We start from the raw sequence: 20,754 nt of genomic DNA on the forward strand, positions 1-20,754 counted from the left end.
TTTGAACTAAATTTCCTAAATTTATATGTTCATAGAGTACTTCTAGGCTTGAAACATTTTGGCAGAACTCAAAAATGCTCTTCCAAGGGATGTTGGGAGTATGGAATCTCTACCAATAAGTTTCAGTGTGGGGGGTGATGGAAGGGAAATTTTGAAGCAAAATAAAGGAAATTAACATATTTTTAGATTTTAAAAATGAACATAAATATCATTCGTTGATCTATAGATCACTAGATCAGGAGTCAAGAAGAACTGAGTTCAAATCCTGCCTTAGATACTTACTAGCTGTGTGACTGTGAACAAATTAATTAGCTTTGGTGTGCCTCAGTTTCCTCAAATGTGAAATGGGGATGATAATAGTATCTACCTCCTAGCCTTGTTGTGAAGGTCAAATGAGATGATATAGGTAAAGTATGTTGTAAACCTTAAAGCCCTATTTTCTTGTTGTTGTTTAGTCATTTAGTTGAGTCTGACCTTTTGTGAGCCCATTTGGGATTTTCTTGGCAAAGATGCTGGAGTGGTTTACCATTTCCTTCTCCAGCTCATTTTACACATGAGGAAACTAAGGCAAACAGAGTTAAATGACTTGCCTAGGGTCACACAGCTAGTAAGTGTCTGAGGCCAGATTTAAACTCAGGAATATAAATCTTTCTGACTCCAGGACCCGCTTAAAGCCCTAGATCAAGTTATTATTATCATTGTCATTATTGTTGTCATCATCCGTATCATTGTTATCTCTGGTCTACCTACGTATCTATCATTTTTGAACAGAAATATTAGCCTGGGGTAGCTAGGTGGTACAGCAGACAGAGTGCTGGGCATGGAGTCAGGAAGACCTGGGTTCAAATTTGGCTTCACACACTTACTAACCGTGTGACCTTGGGCAAGTTACTTCACCCTGTTTGCCTCAGTTTCTTTATCTGTAAAGTGAGCTGGAGAAAGAAATGGCAAATCACTCCAGTATCTTTGCCAGGAAAACCCCAAATGAACTCATGAAGAGTCAAAAACGAATGAAACTACTGAATAACAACATTAGCCTGGTAGATAAGGAGATTGCTGTAAATAAAGCTGGCCTAGATTTCATTAAGCATTTGACAAAGTCTCTCATGCTGTTCTTAGATTGAAAAATATGCTTAGTGCTGAAAGTTTTTCCACATCATTTGTGTTCTACTTGGACCACCAGGGCTCTAAACTGGATTTCCCCAAACACAGTTTGAGAAATGCTGCATTAGGCTGCACTGCCTCATGTTTTAATCTGACTTCTGTCCCTGCTGTGTGCAAAATAATCAGACAATTGGAAACAGGAGAGACTTATTTATGATAGAAGGGAGTGGATCGAGGCACAATTATATAGTTATCATCATAATAAATCATATTTGTATAATGCTTTTAACTTTTCACAGTGATTTCACATCTATTATCCCATCACTGCGAGTCATTGTGAAAGTAATCAAATCAAGGGGGAGAAAAAAAAAGCCGATAACTGTTAAAAGTACTTTAATAGAATTCACAAAATGGAAGTGAAAGAGACAGAAATATAGGCAAGGAGGTTTAGGAAGAATGTTTAAAAATGATCTATATATAGCAAAAAGATGGTACTGGAGCAACTGAAGGGGTGGTGAGAAGGTGTCATGTCATCCTGATGTTTAGTTGGTTTTCACTCACATTTGACTCTTTGTGACCCCATTTGGGGTTTTCTTGGCAAAGATGCTGGAGTGGTTTGCCATTTCCTTTTCCAGCTCATTTTACAGATGAGGAAACTGAGGCAAACAGGGTGAAGTGACTTGCCCAGGGTCACACAGCTAGTAAGCGTCTGAGGCCAGATCTGAACTCAAGAAGATGAATATTCCTGACTTCAGTCTCAGCCCTCTATCCACTGGGCCACGGTATCCTGGGTTATGCTATAGTCATTTTGGGGGGGAAATAGCTATAAATGAATTAAGTCATTAGGCTGAAGAACATAAAAATGTCAATTTCGGTAATAATACATTATAAAATAGTCACTACTCAGCACACACTGTTCTTTTCAGATTGATCACATGTTGCTTCCCCTCATTTCCACTGTATTCCCACCAGACTTACAACTCAGCATTCTATCTCCTCCCTTCCTCCTTCCTGGCTTGAAGCCCTGCCTTTGGTATATCCTAACTGTGTGACCCTAGGCAAGTCACTTGATCTCTCAATGTTCAGGCCTCTCTCTAAGACTATAATATTCCCTTGGTAAAATAAATCTTCACACTAGGAGTTCCCTGCCCTGAGGAAATCTCCAGTCTGAACAACAACAGAAACAAAATAAAAACAAAAAGCCTGTCTAGTTTGTATATGTTTGCTCTGGCTCTGCTGCTTCCTCCGGTAGAATGTAAGTTCCAGGAGGGCCAGGAGTGTTTTGTTTTTGTCTTAGTATCTCTAGGGCCCAGCGTAAAGGCTGGCTTATAGTAAGTGTTTGTTGAATGGAATGTAGTCAGGATGAGGAGGCTCCTACAGCTTGGATCTGATCCTTGGTTTCAAGGACTCAGGGGTCTCTTTCTAAAATTAATTTTTTGGCAGTTCATATTTGCAAATAAAAAGATTCCTGATAATAAGCCAAGGGCAGCGAGGTGGCAAAGTGGAGAGAGCACTAGGCTTGGAATCAGGAAGGCTCTTCAAGAGTCCAAATCCGGCCTCAGACACTTTCTAGCTATGTGACCCTGGGCAAGTCACTTCACCCTGTTTGTCTCAGTTTTACCATCTGTAAAATGAGCTGGAGAAGGAAATGGCAAACCATTCCAGTATCTTTCCTAAGGAAACACCACATAGGGTCATGTGACTCAAACAACAGAACAACAAATAATAGTAAGACACATCTCTTGATATCCTAGCCAGTACTTCTTGATTCTGTTCTGCTTTGAGATAATACTTTCGAGGACTGGGAAATGAATGTTAGAAATTGTCAGAGATGTTTCCAGCAGGTGGATTTAAGGAAAAGGGACTGTTGGCGGCGACAGGGGGGGCCTAGGTGTTTCAGGGTTGGGCTAGGCTGGGGAACTGGTGGGGCTTCTAGGCTCACTCGGTGATGGATCAGTAGAGGATTTTGCTAAATGGAGGCAGAGGGATGGAGCTGCAGGATGAATTGTTAAGCTGAAAAAATAAATTTTTTAGGAAGCAGGGGCTGGTTGGGATATGTTGATTGGTGGGGACAGGGGCATAAGAGTAGGTAAATTTTGGCTGTTTATTGGAATAGAAGAATACTAGTTCCAAATTGTAGTGGGGGTGGGGGTGATAATAGGGATGGGAGGGAGTGGGGCATGAATCATTTAAGATTTTTCTGTTCCAGGTCTGATTGGCTCTCTTCCTTTCCCTCTGGTACTCTTCTCTTCCCTTATTTCTCACTGCCCATGTCTGTCTGGCTTACTGGCTTGTTCTTTCCACTTCTTTTCCCTTTAACTGATCATAATATAGTTCTTAAAAATATCTTTTTAAAAAAAACTTGTTATATGGTCCTCTCTTTATGTGAAAATTGGATGATTAAAGCATTTATGTTTTTCTCTTAAAGAAACCAAAGCAAAACCTGAAAACTCAAGCTTAGTAATATCCTGAGTACAGAAAATTTAATTTCTAAACATTAAACTAGCAACTACTCAAATCACTCATGGTAAATATTTTATTAATTCTCTTTTAGCCTTCTCTATAAAATGAATTATTGATTGCTTTTAAATAAGTTTTTAAAAGTAAATAAGATTCCCTTCTGTATTTTGAGTTATAACTGGTACTCTTTTTTTTAAAAATAGAGTTTTAAAATAGCAGAAAGAAGCCTATATATCACAGGATTAAAGTAGACATATTCTAAAGAATAGAATGCAGATGGATGCCAGTGAATGAATAAAATAATTATCTTCTGTTTATTTTTAAGGCTATACATATATGTACCATTCTGTGTACTTCTACAACTTATTTTTCACAAATTAAAAAAAACTGAATTATTCTGTGGCTGAAATATTTATTATGAGAAATATAATGTGATTTATACCAACATGGAACAATTATGAAGAAACTACATTTCCTCTATTCTGCTGTTACTATGGTGATTGGTACTCATGTCATTCAATTACAAATATAAAATATTATAGGAACAAGAAAATGTAATCCATTAGAATTAAGTTGTATTACCTATTATAACTATATTCACATGATATATTTGAGTGCAAAGAGCTTTAAATTCCAAACTGGGGCATCTGAGATTCTAGGTCTAACACAACTGGCTCTGTATCATTGAGCAAACCAATTAATTTCCCTTTGTCTCAGTTTCTCATGTCATTACAGTGAAGATGCTAATACCTATTCTCCCCACCTCAGAGCTGTGAGGATAAGATAAACTATAACATTAGTAGATATGATAGTGCCTTTAAAAAGAAGTTACAGAGATGGGCGGCACTGTGGTGTGATAGATAGAGAGCTGGCCTCAAAGTCAGGAAGACATGGATTCAGGTCCTTCCTCTGATATTGGCTTTGTGACCCTGGGTTAGTCACTTATCCTTACAATGCTCTACACAAGTCTCTCAGGTTATCGTTTGCACGATGGGTGCCACTGTGTATTAGTAGAGTAAGTGCAATGAAAAGGAATACAAAATGATTGATTTTAAGATGTGTGTGTGTGTGTGTGTGTGTGTGTGTGTGTGTGTATGTATGTGTATATACACACCCCTTTTCCTACTTATAAAAGCATAGCATTTGTCAGGAGAAGGAATGGGAGATATTTAATAGAGATTTGTAACAAGTATCCATATTTATTTTAATTAGAAGACCAAGTTAGTGAAATATTATATTACATATTTTTTAAACTATTAGTTTTTACCTTAGTTAAACCTTGCTTCTCCCTCCCCATTATAGATAGGAGTTTTGCCTTTAGGACCAATTGCCAACTTCTCCCCTTCCTCTGTCATTGTTATTGTTTCTCATCTGTGTTAAATATGTTGCATTAGTAAATATGAATATATTTTAGGGACCTTTACTATTTTTTTTTCATTATTATATACATTTTGAGTTTTTCTCTTTTGTGATTGGAACAGATTATATGGTTGTCTGGGCATATATTAATATCAACTATAATTGTTAATAATTTTATCAATCAATTTCAAGTTAATTTTCTGTTGCTTGTAGTTGTCTCTTCAGTTGTAGACTTTTGTTGCTGTATCCTTCTAGGTCTTCTATGTTTTTGAAGTAAATATTTTTTCTTTTACTCAATATGATCGTTTTTGGAGGTTATGTGATCCAGGGCTACAATCTTATCTTTAAAAGTTGGAGCAGGCTTTAGGAGCCACTGAATCTGTGGCATCAGGGGTAGGACTCTGTTGCATATCCTATACTTGGATCTGGGTCACAGTCCTGGGTCTTAAGGAGCACTAGCGCAGCAGAGCTTCTGGTCACAGGGGAACAGGACCCTGGTCACAGTTCCAGGGTTAAAAAGAGTGCCTGTGGTCGCTCACAAACCCAGGCATAGTACAGGAGAATAGTAAACAGAAAGAAACAGTTCAAGTATTATGAAGCTACAGTCAGCATAACATGATTTATCAGCTTCTACATTAAAGGATTGGAGGGCTTGGAATATGATATTTCAGAGGACGAAAGAGCTAGGATTACAACCAAGAATCATCTACCCAGCAAAACTGAGTATAATCCTTCAGGAAAACAGAAATAGAAATTAAATGAAATAGAGGACTTTCAAGTATTCCTGATGAAAAGATCAAAGCTGAATAGAAAATTTGACTTTCAAATATAAGGTACAAAAGAAACATAAAAAGGGAAACAGGAAAGAGAAATCGTAAGGGATTCAATAAGGTTAAACTGTTTATATTCTTACATGGGAAAATGATATTTATAGCTCTTAAAAACTTTCTTATTATGAAGGCAGTTAGAAGGAGTATACATAGAAAGCAGAGATGTGAGCTGAATGTGATGATATGATGATCTAAAAAAATAAAATTAAGGGATAAGAAAAAAAGAATGCACTGGGAGAAGGGGAAAGAGGGAGGTAGAATGGGATAAATAATCAGGCATAAAAGAGGCCTGAAAGAAATTTTACAGTGGAGGGGAAAATGGGGGAAGCAGGGAGGGAAGCATGTGAACCTTACTCTCATCGGAATTGTCACAAAGAGGGAATAATATACAGAGTCAGGTGTAGAAATCTATCTTACCATATAGGATAGTAGGAAGAGGAAAGGGATTAGAGAAGGGGGAGCCCAGGGATAGAAGGGGGAAGCCAGTTTGGGGGAGGTAAAAGTCAGAAGAAAAACACTTTTAAGAATAGACAGGGTAAAAGGAGAGAAAGACAAGTAGTATAAACGGGGAAAATGGAAGAGGGAAGTACATAGTTGGTAATCATTACTGTGAAAAATTTTTTTACAGTGAATTTCTCTGATAAAGACTTCATTTCTCAAACATATAGAAAATGGAGTCAAATTTATAGAAATAAGAACCATTCCTCAATTAATAAACGTAAAAGGATATGAACAGGCAGTTTTCAGACAAAGTAATTAAGCTATCTATGGTCATATAAAAATGCTCTAAATCACTACTGATGAGAGAAATGCAAATTAAAGCAACTCTGAGCTACTGTCAGATTGGCTAATATGACAGAAAAGGAAAATGACAAATATTGGAGGGGATATGGGAAAACAAAACACTCACGTACTATTGGTAAAGTTTTGTATAGTGATTCAGCCATTTTGGAGAGCAATTTGGAACTAGGCCCACAAGGCTATAAAACCATGCATACCCTTTGACCAAGAAATACCATGACTAGATCTGTATCCCAAAGAGATAGAAACAAAAAGGAAAAGCACTATGGGTACAAAAATATTTGTAGCAGCTTTTTAGTGTTGGCAAAAATTGGAAATCGAGGGGATGTCTATCAATTGGGGAATGGCTGAACAAGTTGTTATATATTATTGTGATAGACTACTGTTATGCTTAAAGATGTGATGAGCAGGATGCTCTCAGAAAAACATGGCAAGACTTATGTGAACTGATGCGAAGGGAAATGAGCAGAACCGGAACATTTACGCAGTAACAGCAACACTGTATGATGATCTACTATGAGTAACTTAGTTATTCTCAGCAGTACAATGATCCAAGACAATTCTGTAGGACTTATGATGAAAAGTGCTTTCTCTCTCCAGAGAGAGAACTGGTAAATCCAGAATGCAGATCAAAGATACCCTTTCTTTACTTTCTTTATTTTTCTTGGTTTTTTTTTGTCTGGGTTTTCTTTCACATAATGACTTACATGGACATCTGTTTTGTATGACTACACACACGTATAACCTATGTCAAATTGCTTGCCTTCTTATTATGGGGGAGGGGTTGGAAAGAGAATTTGGAACTCAAAATTTGAAAAAAAAGAATGTTAAAATTGTTTTTATATATAATTGGGAAAAATAAAATATTAAATAACAGAAAGTTTTACATATGTATATTTTTATTCTGCATCAACATTTTCTCTTTGCTGTTTTTTGGAGAAGTATGATGTTATTTTGTTTTTTTAAATGAAATTTTCTGTTTTCTTTCTTGATGTTTGGAGAATTTGTGCCTTGGCTTCTCTGTGCTGATATTCTGCGTATTTTCTCTATTTGCATATTGTCTGATTCCGTCCTGGAAATTTTTTGTTAGTTAGGTACTCTGAAACAATGTCTGCTCTCTTTTATCCCCAGCATCTTCTATGATGCCAATTAATCTACTGTTTATATTGCTTGCTTTGTATTGAAACACATTTCCCCTCCAAGTTTCTATTAGTTGCCTTTTCAGTTCAATTACATTCTGGGTTTGTTTTTCAAATTTTTTTTTTTGTCATTTATCCTTATTCAATTAAAAAAAAATGATGCTTTAGATCACGGGTTCTTAACTTGAGTTCTCTTTTTAAAAATTTTGGTAATTGTATTTCAATATAGAATCCTAATATGACACAAAAAATATAAAGAAGTCTTGGATTTCTGAAGGAATTTTGTCCTTTGGGTCTCTTATGTTATAGAATTTGTTTATTGTTATAATTTTTATTCTGTTTTTTCTTCTTAGGAATGTGAATATTAGAGAAGGTAAGCCTTGCAAACGTGACCTAGGTGGTGGATTGGAAGTGTTGCTGCAGGGTAGCGTTTAGGTGGAAGCCTCTTGTCAGGCTCAGAGGTGAGAGTAGATCCACTTGGTGGGAACAAGGGACCTCATTAGGTTGTTTTGTTTTTTTTTTGGTCAGTAAATAGGTAATACTTTTAACTGTAAGAGCCAGAGAATCACATCCACATTATGGAGAAGGAGAATTTTGGGGGAGAAATCCTGTTGTTTTTAATAAAGTGGCAAGAATAAAGGTGTGAGAATTATCAGGGAGGAGTTATTTGACTAGGTACCGCATTCCCTAAGGTGAATGAATGGGGGGTTGGGATGTGATAGGATTGACTATACTACTTCAGTGGAATTCCAATACTTTGTCATTGGTATCTTTGCCATGTTCTAAATGGATTATCCTCCCCATATGGATTATCAGTTGGTTTTTGAGAGTAGGTATTATAATTATAATTATTAATAAAGGATCATCAGAGATAATGCTGTATCTATAATATGCCATCCTAGACATCACTTTTAAAGAATATGATGAATAGATAGTAATGATCTCTCTCTTTCTCTGTCTCTTCTTATTTTCTGTTCATAATACTGTGATGGGTGGTAAAGAAGATCCACAGAATTATTAGAGATTATCCTTGCCCTCAAATAATTTGCATTGTAGATGGGAGCAAATACATATACGAATGATGCCAATAGCTAGCATTTTATATAGCTCTTTTCATATGATCTTCACAGCAAGCCTTTGAGGTAGGGGCTATTATTATCCCCGTTTTAGAGATGAATAAATTAGGGTTGAAATAAATTTATCTAAGGAAGATTTGAACTCAGGTCTTCTAGACTCCAGGTCCAATGCTCTATCCATTACACTGTTTAGCTGCCTTCATATACTTATGAGAATATTACTTTGAAAAAAGGGCGAGTAAATAATAAACACCAACTAATATATGAGAAAATACAAATGCTAGTCTTTGTTTTAATGTGAAGTGAGATGAAGGCACTAGATTATGCTGTGTTAGATGTGCTGTCCTGTAAGGGGTGCTGTAATTAGATCAGTCATTGATTATAAAGTCAGAGTGGCATGTACCTGGTTATTAATGTGAGCTTCTTCATATCTCTAGCCTTTTCTCTAAGGACTGAAGGGAGTGGGTGAGCAGCATAGTAAGGAGAAGATAAGAATTAATACATAAAATGAGTATCATACTTGAGAATTTACATAGTGATACCCACTGGTTTCATTGTGATATTTTTTGGCAGTTGTCAAGGTTTCCTGAGGATAGAGTTGAATGATCTCAATGAACATGGGTTAAATATGAAAATATGAGTCTACTTATCAGGCATTGAGGGATTCTGATATCATGGAAACCAAATGTCACTTTCTGTCTCTTTGGTAGTGTTTGTGTGTCAAAATGTGTAGTTCATTTATTATATAATTTATGTACTATAATAAAAAGTGCTATGTCAATGAACTAATAAAAAGGATCAGAATACATTGAGTACAACATTGCACTGGGTATTAGGACAATTCTTCATTCCTGTAAGAACTAATTAAATGACATGCATAAAATCCTTCAAGATCTTTTATATTAAAATTTAGGGAAGTGAGAAACCATATTAATTTAATTGACCAGAGACTTACATAAGATCCATGATTTTTTTCACCCCACCTAAGGATCAATTTGGGAATTTTGTTATTGCTGATTATGATTTTCCATTTTGAAATTTTCCTAGCAGAAATTTGTGATATCTATAGCAGTAGAATAACAAGTCATTATTTCTGTTTATAGTATGTTAAGGAATTGAGAAAGCAATTAAAAGTGCTGGACACATGTGCTATAATTTTCAACAGATTTAATGAGATGTGAAATAGAATATAGAGGGTATGAGTTATATATCTAATGAAGCCAAATATTCCTGAAAGTTTTACTTTCCCTTATTGAGGTGAGCATTTATGGCAGTATCTGTTTATCATTTGTTACCAGATATATATGTATATATATGTATATGTATATGTATATGTATATGTATATGTATATGTATATGTATATGTATATGTATATGTATATGTATATATACACACACACATATAATTGCTCAATCACACATGGATCATTTCAGTGATAGGTTATCTATTGTAGCATTCTTCTTATCCACCTCCAACTAGTACCATTTCTGTCCCCCAACCACCAGGTAAGTCACTGTACATCTTCCACACCTTAGGGTTGTTAGGATGATGGGATCTCTTGGGTTCAGTATTTTTTGTACTATATTTTTGTTCACAAGAATAAACCTCCAAAATATGAAATAATTTTAGAAAGAAATTTATTAGGTCATCGAGTAGAAAGAGCTGTAAAAAAGGTGTGGCTCCCTTCACAAGTATCTATGAGGTCATGTTATACAGAGTTTAGACGAGGGTGTAAGGACATTTGCCAGTAGGTATTCTCCAAGAGAAGGGCACTTTGAGACACACAGTGTGTGTGAGTGTGTGTGTATGTTTTTCAGCATGTAAGTTGATCTTTTCTGGGGAACTCAAAACAAAAAGCTTTAGGTGAACCCAAAACAAGATGTGAGGAGACCCAAAACAAGTGCTGGTATGGGGTGTATTCCTTAAAACTATCTGTCTTCCCTGATGTCAGCCTGACCTCTACAGTAAGCTCTTTTGGGTTAGACAGTGTTTGAGCCACATAAAGCAAGGTTCAAATGATATTAATAAAATGATAAATAATAATCTGTAGTATCCAGCCCAGAAACTTTAACTAAAGATCTTTGCTCCTCTCCCTAGGCATTCCTGTGCTCCTTTTTCAGAGTTTCCATCTAAGGACTTTAAGGTTCACAGATTATACCTTACGTTAAGAAAAACACTAGTCACTGTAGTGAATTGTATAGCCCAGCATACCTACTTCTGGAATCCTTAATATGAAGAAAATAATCCTTCTAGGGCTACTCTACCCCAGAATTTCCTCATCAAATTCTCGTAAGGAGATATATACATATGTGTGTATATATATATATAAATGAATTTTGACATAAAAGCATTAAAAATTAGCAAAAATATTGTATATAAAAATTTACCATAGGTAAATTTTTTATATACAATATTTTTGCTAATTTTTAATGCTTTTATGTCAAAATTCATTAATTATATTGGTTAGACTTTTATTAGAGTTTTTTGATGCAGGAATTTTCAGTATATTTACTGAATATGCATGCACACAAAAGTTATATATACATATATATATATATACACACACACACACATTGATAACATATTGTCCTGTTATTCTAGTTGGATTGATTTTATTAGTGTATAAGCTTTTAAAATTTATGTAATCAAAATATAGTGGATTGATAGCTGCCTTGGAAGCCAAGAAGACCTGTCCTACTTCTGACATCTGCTGTCTGAGTGATCCAGGCAAGTCATATAATATCTCATTGTTCTAGGCACTGCCATACCTTATAGGTAGGTGTTTTTTTTTCCACTCAGATATACCTTATGGCAATGACATCACAGTTCTAGTAACTACAAGCTCTTTAAATTTATACAATCAAAGTTGTATATTTTGGATTTCGTAAGCTCCTCTCTCCTGTATCTGATTTCTGCCCCTTTTAAGTTGTGAACTTTTCTGTTTAGATCATTTATCCATTCAAAATTTATTAAATAATATATGTTATAAGATACTGGTTCAAACCAGTTATATTTCCTGTTAAGCAGAATTAGACCTCTCCATGTAGTTTTAAATTTTTGGTTTGTGGAAGAAAAACATTAGGATGCTGTTTCTTCTGTTGTCTAGGTTATATAGTACATTTCACTGAACAATTTTGCTATATTTTTTTAAACTGGTGATATTGCTTTATAACATAATTTGAGATCAGTGATGCTAGCTAGACCCCTTTCATTCCTCCTTTTAAAACGATTTCCCTTGATCTTTACCTTCTATTCTCATATAAATATAGATAGGATGGACAACAGACAACTATCTACAGAATTAGATAGCACAGACACAATATATACATATATTATTATGCTGTTTAACTCCACAAAGTATCCTCATTTAGAAATTGGATTGTTATATCAAATATGTTAGTTATGGTACCCTGCATCATTATTTTTCTTATATTGGTGTGTTCCAGCAAGATAGATTGACTTTTTCTCCAGTTATTTAAGTCTTTCATCATTTATGTAAATGTTATTTTGTAGTTGCATTTGTATAAGGCTGATAAACCATCTTGGTAGGTTAATTCCTATATAGTTTATGCATTGTAATTATTTTGAGAATAAGGCAGCTAGATGGGTGGGTAGAGTGCTATACTTGGCATCAGGAGGGCCTGAATTCAAATTCTGCCTTAGATATTCCCTAGCTGTGTGACCCCGAGCCAGTCACTTAACCCTTTTTTTGCCTTACTTTCCCCATCTGTAAAAGGAGGATAATAATAGCACCTACCTTCCAGGGTTGTGAGAATAAGATGAGATAATATTTGTGAAGCACTTTGCAAACCTAATTATATAAATGGAAGCTATTAATAATGATAATAATTTATGTAGCATTGGGAAAATTGACTTTCAAATATTTGGTAGAAATCACTTGTAAATCATTCTGGTCCAGGAATGTTGTTCTTTGGGAGTTCCTTTATGGCTTGCTGCTTTCTGGTTTAGTTGAACTTAAATTCTCTCCAGCACTGTCCTGGGATTTTATTGATGGTAAGTTTGCTCTTTGTTTTCAATATTGTGTGACATTTTTCTTGTAAACTTGAAGTATGATATTTAAGCTTTTTATTTTATTGTGCTTTTCTGGGAGACCAATAATTCTCAGATTGTCTTGTCATATTTTGTCTTCAAGGAAAGTTGTGTTTACTTTTATAGGTCCCAGGTGTTGTAATGTTGTTGATTTTTTATTTTGCTGTTATAATTCTTTGTTTTATTGCTACATTTTTGCATGCTGTCTTTGACATTCTATTTTAAAAACCCAGCATTTTATTAAATTCTGACACTTTATTAAAATTCTTTGTTTTTCATTTGAAATTTCTGATTCTCTTTTTGAAATCTTCTGAAAGAGCACTATTTTTGTTCTGTATCTTTTTGTTTTATTCTTTTATTAAGCTTTTCCACCTCTGTGACATTTCTTATAGTTGTTTTAGTCTCATTGCTGTGAAGATTTTTTTTCTTTCTTTTTTTTTTGGCTAGGCAAAGTGACTTGCTCAGGGTCACACAGCTAGTGTCACATGTCTGAAGCTGGATTTGAACTATGTGAAGATTTCTTTTTAAAGTTTTTTAGGGGTCTCTCCCCTTCTCCTTTGTTGCTGGGATTTGTGCGTGATTTTTCTTACAAGGATTTTGTATTGTTTTAATTTATTTGGCATATATCTTTGCTAAAAATATGACTATTCTATTCAGCCATATTGCTAGAATTTCACTTTCCTTTTTTTAAAATTAAAGTCATATAGACCATTTTCAGGGGGAAAAAGTGCAATAGCTAACATTTATATAGCAATATAGGCACTGTGCTGGGCACTTTAAGAATATTAGCTCATTCTATCCTCATAACAACCCTGGGAAGTAGGTGCTATTATTGTCCTTATTTTACAGAAGAAGCAACTGAGGCAAACAGCAATTAAGTGACTTGCCCAGGATCATGCAGCTAATAAGTATCTGAGACTGGATTTGAACTCAGGTCTTCCTGACACCAGGCCTACTATTCTCTCCACTCTGCCACCTAGCTGCCCCAGAACGATCTGAATTATTCATAGAATCGTGGTGTTAAAAGGATCTCAGAGGCCACCAAGAGTCCCTTATAAAAATACATGGAAAGAGGTTATGCAAACTTTACTCGATGGCTTCCAGTGAGAGTGTTGTGGTGTAAGAGGTTGAGAGGTTGTGACCCCTCAAAGACCGGAGTACAGGACTGGTCTTCTGGAATGAATTCACAGACTCAAGCATTCTTTAATTCAAAGTGGCAAAGATTTATTGTTATTTCAGCAGGCAAGGATTCTTAAAGGATCATGCAAGAGACTGTAAATGCAGCTAGGGTTTATATGGAAAAGAGCATGGGAAAGTAATGCCAGGGACAGTGATGAGGTAATCCAAAGATGCAGGTGTCTTTGGGGGCTGTGGATGGGAAAGTACAGGGAGCATACCGGACAGGGAGGGAGATGACATTGGTATGGATCTTTGGAGTCTGGCAGGAGGAAGAGTCCTTGGGCTGGCCAAGGACAAAACTCCTTGTCCTGAGCAAGGCACCCCTCTCCCTCTGTCTTGATGAGAGAATGTTCTGCAACAAGGGAAAGCTTTCTTACAAGACAGGAACTACTAAGGAATTGGGAGGCTTCCAGAGACATGATCGGAGGGCTGGAGCCTGAGCAGCCCAGCTCTGTGTAGCTGTACCAGGGATAGAGATAAGGGTCATGCTGAGGCCCATGCACGAATAACTGCTGGGCACAGTGTCCTTGGGCTGGAAAGTGGTTGTCAGAGACAGTGTTTCTGAGACTAGGGAGAAATTGGGGTACAAGTACAAGCACCCAAACACAAGCACCAAAGCACCCCATCAAGAGGGCATGCACTACCTTGCAATATGGCAAAAGTTTAATTTTTCATAGTTTGTCTTTCTTAAATTCACCTTTTTATAACTCCCAACTCTTGTACCTATTTTCGGTCTTTGGAGCCCAGCAGAACATGATTAATTCCTCATCCATGCAACAACTCTTCAGATACTTAAAATAGCTATTGTGTCCTGTATAATTCTTTTTTAGTCATCTCCTCTCCAGATAATCTAATCATAATACTCCTCTCCCTGATGATTCTCCCTCTATCCATTCAAACATTCCTCAGTCTCCTTTGCTGGTTCTTCATCCATACCATGACCACTTGGGTGTTCTCAAGGCTCTGTTCTGAGTCCTTTCCTCTTTTTGCTATATATTATCTCAGTAATCTAATCAGCTACCATGGGTTCCTTTATCATCTCTATGCACATCATGTCCTGCTCTATGCTTTGGGTCTGTACATAAAATGAGCCCTGCCCTTCTGCTGAGCCTTAGACATAAAATTCCAGCTACTTTTTGGATATCTGGAAATGGATGTCCTGTAGAAATTTCAAACGGTGACACGCCCAAAGTAAAACTTATCTTCCTTCTCACTTCTCTTCTGAACCTTCCTATTACTATTCAGGGTATTGCTATCATCCCCATCACCCAGGCTCACCTTGGTGACATCCTTGACTCCTCACATTCTCACTCCTCATATCCCGTCTGTTGTCAAATCTTGTTGATGCTTATAGAATCTCTTGTGTACCCTTCTCTGTACTGATACAGTAACCTCATTAAGCTTAGGCTCTTGTTATTTCTTGACTGAATATTTCTTGTCTAATGTATGAACCCTGTAATCAGTCTCCTTGCCTAGAGCCTCTTCTGCTGTAATCCATTGTCCACTCAGCTGACAAGTTTTTTGTTTTTGTTTTTGTTTTTTTTTGGATAGATCTGACTGTATTACTTTTTTGCTCAGTGAGAGCTAATGGCTCCCTATTACCTTTAGAATCAAATATAAATTCTTCTGTTTGGCATTTAAAGATCTTCAGAATCTGTCCCCTTCCTGCCTTTCCATTCTTCTTACACTTTATTTCTGTACAGATACCCTATGATCCAGCCACCCTGGACTACTTGCAGTTCTGGGAATGTGACATTTCATATCACATCTTTGTGCCTTTGAATGGGGCTGCTCTGCCAGTCCTGGAATGCTCTGCCTTCTCACCTCTACCTCTTAGATTCTCTGGGCTCCTTCAAGACTCAGCTCAAATATCAACTTCTGTAGGAAGATCCACTAAGCTCCTACTGCCTTCTTTAGAGCGAGAGTAAATAAACATTTATTAAGTGCCTACTGTGTGCCAGGCACTGTGCTAAGCATCCGGCATACAAGACAGCACCTTCCCTCAAGGAGATCACAATCTAATAAGGAAACACAAAACATACAAGGACAACATATGCAAAGGAACTAAAAAGGAGGGGGAGGGGATATGATGAAATCTTGCATTCAGATGATCTAAGGAGGTGAGATTTTTGGAGTTGATTTTATCTTGCAAAATGATGAGTTTCTGGAGATCATGAAATCCAGCTGGATGGGAAATAATGAGGTGATGTAATGTTTTTGGTGAGTGTCTGAGATTACCTTCCTCTCAGAGACATGCAAATCTGATCAAAAGGGTTTCAAACTGAAAATGAAGGTGGAAGAAAAGAGTTACAAATATTCACCAACCTAGATTCACAATGTAGGAAGATGAGTGGCACTGGAAATAGTGAGAAATTCGAAGCAAACAAAAATTGAATAAAGGACACAGCAATAAAAATAGACATATATGTACCTGGTTATTTATACTTTTTTTCCTCCATTAGAATGTAGTTGTTTGAGGGCAGAGACTATTTTTAAACTTTTATTATATCTACGATGCTGGCACGCGGAAGCGCCTAATAAATTTTTACTGTACTGACCTGACTTGACTTCTCCAAGCCAATATTCCCATTTCCTTTAATAAAATTCTCATATTGCATTATTTCAATATCTTTTACCACCCTGGTCACCCCCTTCTCTGTACAGTCTCTAGCTTATCTCTGACCTCAACTGTAGAGCCCAGAATTGATCACAGTTCTATGGAATTTACATGACAAGAGAAGAATACTATAGTACTATCATTTCCTTAGTTTCCACTTTAATTACTGGAACCTATGCTCCTATTCACTTTTTTGACTGCTATGCGGCACATTTGACTCACTGAGCTTGTAGGCCCACCCTGCTAACAGTTAGTTCTTCCTTGTTGAAGAAATGTAGAATAGAATTTTCTCTTGTTTATTTCATCCCCATTTGAAAGATGAAAATATCATTAAGGCTCACCAAGGAATTATTAATTCTTCCATATTAACAGAGCTCCAATGTATTCTCTATATAATGAAAGTTCCTCATCACTTCTTTCTCATATTCCTTGGCCAGGTTTGCATAATTCCCCATATCTATCTTCTTTTTGTCCAGATGGTAGTATCTTCTGAAGTCAACTTTGATTCTATTTTTGCCTCAGTGGGTCTTTCCTTCAGTTTTCCACCGTACTTTAATCCCAGTGGTCCTTGGATTTCCTCACATGAATGGTTCTTACAGTGCTACTATGTATCCTCCTAATCCTGCTCCTTTTGAATAAGGTTAGTCTGCCAGAACCATATTTCAGTGCCAAGTCCTCTCTGACCAACTTTCAGTAATTCCTGTGATGCTGAATTTGCTTTTTTTTTTTAAGGCTTTCTATTTTACCTTATTTATTATAAATGTTTTGTGGTTTTGTGTATAGATAAATAAGACTATGGCTGTTACTGCTGTGTCCTTTCTTGAATTTTTGTTTTTGGTGAATGTCTAGTTATTTCCAGTGCTGCTCATTTTCCTACATTGTGCATCTAGGTTGATAAATATTAGTAGGTATTTTTCTCTTCCACCTTTGTTTTCAATTTAATATGCTTTTGATTAGATTTGCAGGTCTAAAGGCAAATACTTTGTCATTAGTTCTTGTTAGTTTTATCATCATGACTTGTGCCAAGCCTGACTTTCTGATATTTTAACACATGGCAAAAATATGTGAATTTCGTTTTCAGACATCAGTTGTTTGTTTCCCAAGTCTGATTTTTCTTCTGAAGCCCTTGCCTTGAATTGACATTTATGATGTTCATACCATTTGAGCTCTGAAGACCTTTTTCTTGATCAAGACTAATCTTTAATTTTGTAGCATGGTCTAGTTTCATTTGTCTCTGTATGAGTCACCTAATGTGATCAGTTGTTATCAGGTTTGACAAGTCTGTGGTTATTTTCCTTCTTTTCTTCCTTTGACTAATCAACTGTTTCTAGTAGTACAGGAAGCAATCGTGGGAAGGCACTAGGCCCACAAAGTAGAAAATAATTATTTTTTTCTGTTTGATGCTTCTGTAGTTTAAACTTTCTGTTGTTTAAAAAACCTACACCAATAGAAGTACTGACTTTAAAACTGACTGCTCTTCAAATTAATGTAAGGTACTTAAGAATGTGATATTCAATTCCTTATTTCCCCTTTTTCTTCTTAATTAGGTTTGCCAGTGAAAATGTCTGACAAAACCTCATCTTCTGATTCTAGTAGCCAGACTTCAAAGAGTAAGTTTATTCTTTAATGTTTAACTTGTGTTTCCAAGCTTTCTGGCCATTAAAATAAAAATTGAAATCATTAAATTCTTTTATGTTTTAAAATATTTTTTAAGGTTTTACTTTCTTGACCTCAAAACCGTAACAGTTATTTTCAGAGATAATTATTGCACTAAAATCCTGTCTGGGTGCTTTAATGTGACTTGGAGATGCCTCTGGGTTCTTGAAGACTGTATCTGTGGTGTAGTAGAACTTTTGAAAGGTTCAACCAAGATGATAAAAAAGATTTTAGGGTGAGCCTAGTTACCAGCTATTTATCATGATAAGTTCAACCTTGCCAAGTTCAGAAAAGCTCCTCGCCAGAACTGAATTTCAATTTAATTCAAATAATTTTAACAAACATTTATTGTTTATTATATATAAGGCACTGTGTAGTTGCTAGGGCCACAGAGACAAAAACCAAAGTCTTTGCCTTTAAGAGCTTACCTGCTAAAAATTGCAAGATTGGCCATCTGCCATTTTTTTTTTATCACTGCCATATGAGAGGACTATCCACTAAAAAAATTAGGGGTTATGATCAGTGTTAGTTAAAGGGCTGTCCATGTCAGTGAAATCAGACTGTAAAGTCAGAATTATCAAAGTAGAATGTTATTGGATTATAGTTTATGAGATGATTAGCATTATATACCATATATTAATTTTTCTCCATAATGGTCTACTTGAGTCCTCATCTTGGCATAGAGGTTTCCCTAGGTTCTTAAAGGCTATGCCAGCATGACTCTAATTCTATCAATTTTCACCATACTAGAGAGGCTTCAGAGTTAGCCATGGCATAGCTGGGAGACACGTGATCAGAAGACTGACCTGAAATTGATGAATTAATTTGCTATGGCAACCCATGAAACAAAGAAAAATTTTAAAAATGGAAAAGCAGGCATGGAGAACATTGTTTAGATTTTCTACAGATATTAATTTAGCCTTTAGTAGTCCAACCATGAGATTCTTGCCCAATACAATACCATATCTGTTTTATTCTTCCTTTGATAATAATAATGAGCTAATTGAACAATGTTACCTGTATTGCATCTAAATTAAGAATTTTTCTCTCAACTGAACAAATGCATGGAGACACCTTTTTGGAGGAGAGCCTTTAATGCTAGATTTGTGCTCTACCAAATTAAATATTATTCTGTTGTTAACACACAGTACGTATGGTGGTATCTGTACTAATCATTCAATTTTGTGCTCTGTCCCACTTAAATCCAATTCATTCACTAGTCAAGACATCATTCTTATGATGCCATTGGTCCTCTTTGAGAACAAAGGACAAACAACAATAACAAGAGTGAGGGGAAATAGATACTCTGAATGCTGCAGTGATCCACATAATATTGAGACTTTCTGGCTATTTCTAAATCATATCTCCTCCTCATCTTACTGTGTGAACTTGGACATTGGCCTTTGATAGGTTAATTTTAATTTTATCTTGATGGCGATCAGGCCACTCATGCCACATCCTGATGGTCCCCCCACCCCCCCCCCCATTAGAAGGCAAACTACTTAAAGACAGAGACTATCTTGATTGCTTATATTTGTATCTCTTGTGCTTATCACAGTGCCTGGTATATAGTAAGTGCCTAATAAATGTTTTTCATTCATTCATTGACTTATTTATTCATTCATTCACTGATTCATTTATTTACCTAGAAGACAATTAGCATGATAGATGAACTCCCTCTGGAGGATTTATAGGTATATTTTGGCAGGATTTACCTAGGACAAGAAGGCATGGGTAGGTTGCCATCTGTACCATTGGAGGGAATACCCACATCATTGGCTCCCTATTGCCCCCTAAGATACTTCTTCTACATTTGGCTCCGACTTAGCTTCCTAGGCTGATTTCATGTTACTCCTCCTCATACAATCTATATTCCAGCTAAATTGTCTCAAATTGCTATTCTTAGCATGCAAAGTTTCATCTTTTGCCTTTGCACAGGCTTCCACCCTCCCCACCCCCATGCCTGGAATGTTTTTCCTTCTTGGCTCCACTTTCACCTCCATCTCCATTCCTAGCTTCTTTCAAGGCTCAATTTAAGTGTCATCTCCTACTCAGGGCCTTTCTTGAGCCCTTTCTATAGTAGCTAGGAACCTTCCCACATGAAATTCTTTGCAGTTAACATGGAAGATATTTTAGAGGTAGTCATCTGGATGTATGTTTTCCCCTCTCCCTTTCCCCACCCCCAAATAGTAAACTTCTTGGAAGAAGGAATTATTTTATTTTTGTCTCAGTGCCTTTTATAGGTTCTTAACTGGAATAGGGATTTAATAAATGCTTTTTGAATTGAATGGAAACATTGAAAAAGTATTAATTTCCATCTTTTATTTGAGGGAAATTTTGTAGTGCGATAGTGATTTTTAAATTTTTTTTAGAAGTTTGAGAAATAGAAGAAAACCTTCCTAAAGCGGTCTAATAAGTAGGGAAAAGTAAATTTGAAGTAACAAGTAGTAGAAAAAATAAAAACATTTGTTAAATGTTTTAT

This window comes from Phascolarctos cinereus, unplaced genomic scaffold (genome assembly GCF_003287225.1).
Source record: "Phascolarctos cinereus isolate Bilbo 61053 unplaced genomic scaffold, phaCin_HiC Scaffold_4;HRSCAF=312, whole genome shotgun sequence".
NCBI classification, from domain to species: Eukaryota; Metazoa; Chordata; class Mammalia; order Diprotodontia; family Phascolarctidae; genus Phascolarctos; species Phascolarctos cinereus.